At 35.3% G+C, this 4,457-nt stretch overlaps 1 pseudogene; it reads left to right on the top strand.

The window, feature by feature from the left end:
- Window positions 1-2,800: 2,800 nt before the first annotated feature.
- LOC124251657 (olfactory receptor 6C74-like) lies at window positions 2,801-4,110 on the top strand (annotated as a pseudogene).
- Window positions 4,111-4,457: the final 347 nt, after the last annotated feature.

Raw genomic sequence — 4,457 nt, forward strand, 5'->3', positions numbered from 1 at the left:
TGTTTCCCTTGATGAATATATCTCTTAATTTCTTTTTAATCTAGAATAATGTCCCCCTAGCATCTATTTTTTTTTCCTATGCTTTTGGTTTGTGGAAGTAATTGGGTTATTTTAGTATAGAATATGCCAGATTCTAAATTGGATAGTTTGGCTCCTTATGATATCGTTTAACATACTCATCTACACCATGTCTTTCCTATAAAATGGTGGTTACATATAGATATCTCATTTTTAAATAATTTTAAAATGTACAACTTTAATATTTCCACAAGCTTTTTTAAACTAAACTTTACTCACCTATCATCACACTCTCATTACTAGTACTTGGTAGAATAAAATAAACTGGTTTGATTTTTTGGTTTCTGTTCTGAGTATTTTGCTACAACTAGATTATATGCTTCTAAAGGCAAAGATTTATGTAATCTATTTTGTTGGTGTTGTTTTCCTAATAGGAGATGTTAAATATATGCAGTAACATAAATAGATTCATAATCAAAATTACTCTTTCATATTTTCTAGTTTAGTCTTAAAAACATCTCAGAGTAAAATAACTGGTTATAGATACAGAATTTGAGAAACACAGTTAGTTCTAGGATGAATAATGAATACGTGGAAAGGTAGCAAATGCGAGCTCTCCAGGCTGCACTTTATTCCTAATCAAAGTGATCTAGATTTAGTACACACATTCAATCCAGTATTTATTTACTCATATAGAATAAAACAGACCATTAATATAATATACCATGTGATTTTTTTATTACACTAGCATGGCGTGAATTTTTTTAATTCTGAAGACAAAGAGTGACATTGATATTTTCATATCAATTTTCCACTTTTAAATATCTTTATTTAAAACAATAGAGAATGTGTATCAGGACATAAAAAGGCAGGGAAAAACAAAATCCCAAGGAAGCCACATCATTTAATTGTTTTGAACTTATTAAGATTTTACAGAAAATCAACTATAAGAACAAAATACACTGCACATATATGGATATAATTAACAGTCTCCATGAATCGATACATAAAGTTTATTAAAATAACCTTTCAAATCTTTCATACATTTAAATGAAAGAGGAGAGGAACAGAATAAATTTGAGAATGCTTATAGTGGAGGAGAAAAATAAAGTTTTGAGATTTTGAAAGAGAAGGCATTATTGAGAAACAATAGCTAAGGTAAACATCAGGAGACTTCAGAAAGAAGTGAAAGGACAAACAGGATTATCTATTAGAGAGTGCAATAGGAAAGTTGGGACCTAATCCAAGCACTTCCCTTGCAAAATTCCTTAATAGTTAATTTCCTTCACAGAATTTATTATGATTCTACTTGGATAAAGACCGATCTCTCTGTAGCAAGTTCTTAAATGCTTGCTTCACCTGCTGGTTCCTTAGACTATAAATGGAAGGGTTCTAAAGTGGCGCAGCATATGTGTTGAGAATCACAATTCCCTTCATTAAGAATGTCCTCTGTTTGACCAAGGGTTTAATGTACATAGAGATGCAGCTGCCATTTTAGAAGGAGATGACAGTCATGTGAGAAGAACAAGTGGAAAAAGCCTTTTCTCTCTGGTTGGAGGAAGGCATTTTTAAGTTGTCAAGGCATGCATGTTTATGAATGTTTATGGCAGAATCACTAACACTAAAGTGAGCAAGAGAGTCACCAAAGCTAGAGGAAGCTCATCCTGTCCCATCAATGTGTTTCTGTGCAGGAGATTCTCAGGAGAGGAGCAGTGTCACAGTAGAAATGATCAATGACATTGGAGTCACAGAAGCTTGATTTTTTCCATTAAATCCACAGTCACTAAAAATATATCAATAAATTCACTCTGATGCAAAATTATGTTTACTTTCTTTCTGGAATATTACCCTCAGAATCTATTCTCACATGTATTCCCCAGGCTTTTGTCAATATAAGTTAGTGAATTAGTGCTATGGTCTGAATGTGCCCCCCCCCAAAATTCATATATTGAAATTCTAACCCCCAAATATGATGGTATTAGTAGATTGGGCTCTCGTGAGGTGACTGGGTCATGAAGGTGGACACTCGTGAATGAGATTGGTGCCCTTATGAAAGAGGCTCCAGAAATATCCATGTGTGTATAAGATGAGAAATATGCAATCCAGAAGGCCCTCACCTAACCATGATGGCACCCTGGTCTCTGTTTCTAGCCTCCAGAACTGTGAGAAATACATTTCTTGGTGTATAAGCACACGGTCGTGGCTATTTTGTTATAGCAGCCCAAACAAACTAAATCACTCACCACAATACTTTTCACATATAAGTCTTTCCTTTGAGATTTGATATTTAATTGACCTCCTCAACCGTGCTGGGTATGATTAGTTTTTAATATGGAGGCAATGAATTTTGGTAGGCATGGGTCGAAAAGACTCCTGGAATCCACTTTAAAGCTTGAAGTTTTCAGAAGTTTGCTGAAAGTATTTATTCCCACTATATATGGGACTGAGATGTTTTAAGAAGTTTACGTTCATTTTCGAAGGTGGAGAGGCCTCAGCTAAATGTGACTTAGAGAATAATAAAGTCCACGTTAAAGAGTGAGAAAGACAAAGGAAGAAATGTTTGGCAAAGACCAACGAATCTTATTCCTCTGTAAAATGAGGATAATGAAACTTTATCTCCCTCAAAGCAAATGGCTTTCCAAAGATCTCTTGAGGTCCTGTGTAGCCTAAGATCTATGACCCAAGGAAAGTGTTTCATTACTTTGCATTTTCCTCATAAACATATGAATGATTATTTCAACAAAAGCAAAAAAAAGGAAGAAGAAGAAGAATTGGTCACCAGATGACGTAAAATATTTTAATGTGAACTAAACAAATTAGGAAAAATTGCAAATACAGAAGATAAAAGTCAAATTATGAAAGTTTTTCTGCTTCTTTGTGTTTACTTGTATATAATATTATCAGTGCAATAGGCTATCCTTTTGAAATATCTGGATTCACATCACTTGAGAAAAGATAACAAAAGAAGAATTCCACTTAGTTAATGAAATTTGGAGTAGAATTTAAATGAGTGAATTTTTATAGATGTTACTGCTGAACAGCAGAATATTGAGAAGTTGGGTGTGGGTAACAGTGTGTTTATGGAAGATCTCAAGATAGTGAGTATTGCATGCAAACTTTCCCCGCTAATTCTATTTTTTTCCTATTTTTTATTTTATTATTTTTTTGAAGTCAGCTATGAAAAACCACACGATAGTGACAACCTTTATTCTTCTTGGACTGACTGATGATCTACAATTCCATTGGTCACTTTTCTTCTTCTTTTCACCTACATTCCGAGAGTCACTGAGAATCTGACCATCACCCCCCTCACTCTACTGGATTCTAATATAAAGATGCCCATGTATTTCTTCCTCTCAAATTTCGTTCACAACTGTCTGCATCCCCAAATTTCTTGTCAGTATAGCAACAGGTGATATGACCAGTTCTTACAATAGTTGTGGAACACAGGGGCTTTTTACTATTCTCTTGGGAACAACTGATTTTTTTCTGCTAGCTGCTGTGTCCTCTGACCTCTATGTCACCATCTGCAAACCCCTGCATTGCACCACCATCATGAGTGGCAGAATCTGCAGCTTGTTAGTCTTTGCTTCATGGTTGGCTGGTTTCATAAATTTTTCCACCACTGCTTATGGGTCTCCAGCTTGATTTCTGTGCAGTCAACACTTTAGATTATTTCTTCTGTGATTTTTCTCCTATACAGCAGCTCTCTTGCACAGACACAGATTAAATAGAATTAATGGTGCTTCTCTCAGCCATTTCGACACTCCTTGTTACACTGGTGTCAGTGGTTCTCTCCTACACAAACATCATCAGGACTGTACTGAAGATTCCATCTTCCCACAGACGAAGAGAGCCTTTTCTGCATGTTCTTCTCACATGGTTGTTGTGTCCTCTTCTTACGACGGCTGCATCTTCACGTATGTGAAACCCTCTGCAAAGGAGAGCATGTCTTTAAATAAAGGGATAGCTCTGCTCAGTACTTCTGTTGCCCCCATGTTGAATCCCTTCATTTATACCCTGAGAAAGAAACAAGTGAAAGATGTTTTTAAGCATATGATCAAAATGAAAGAATCTTTCTCAATTAAGTGAACCACTTTAGTGATATTACTGGGGTTATGAGTAAAATAAAACAAGAAGAGTGGAGTGTGTCACAGAGCTCTTCAACATTTGTATTCAAATGATGTTACCTATCTTGCGACTTATAATTTCCATTGTGGCTTACCTAACCTTCAAAGTCTAAACTCACTGCCAATTTTCGCTCATGCTGAGAGCACATATAAAAGATAGCTCTTGTTTATTTTCAAATTCATTTGCCATTTTATTTGGTGCCTCTATAGATTTTCTTTCAAAATTGTCTCAGAGAGAGACAAAGTGGGACTTCATTTTCTCCACATTCCTTTCCACTGTTCTGGAATTCAGAGGTTCAACTTGGTATG

This window comes from Equus quagga, chromosome 1, assembly GCF_021613505.1.
Source record: "Equus quagga isolate Etosha38 chromosome 1, UCLA_HA_Equagga_1.0, whole genome shotgun sequence".
NCBI classification, from domain to species: domain Eukaryota; kingdom Metazoa; phylum Chordata; class Mammalia; order Perissodactyla; family Equidae; genus Equus; species Equus quagga.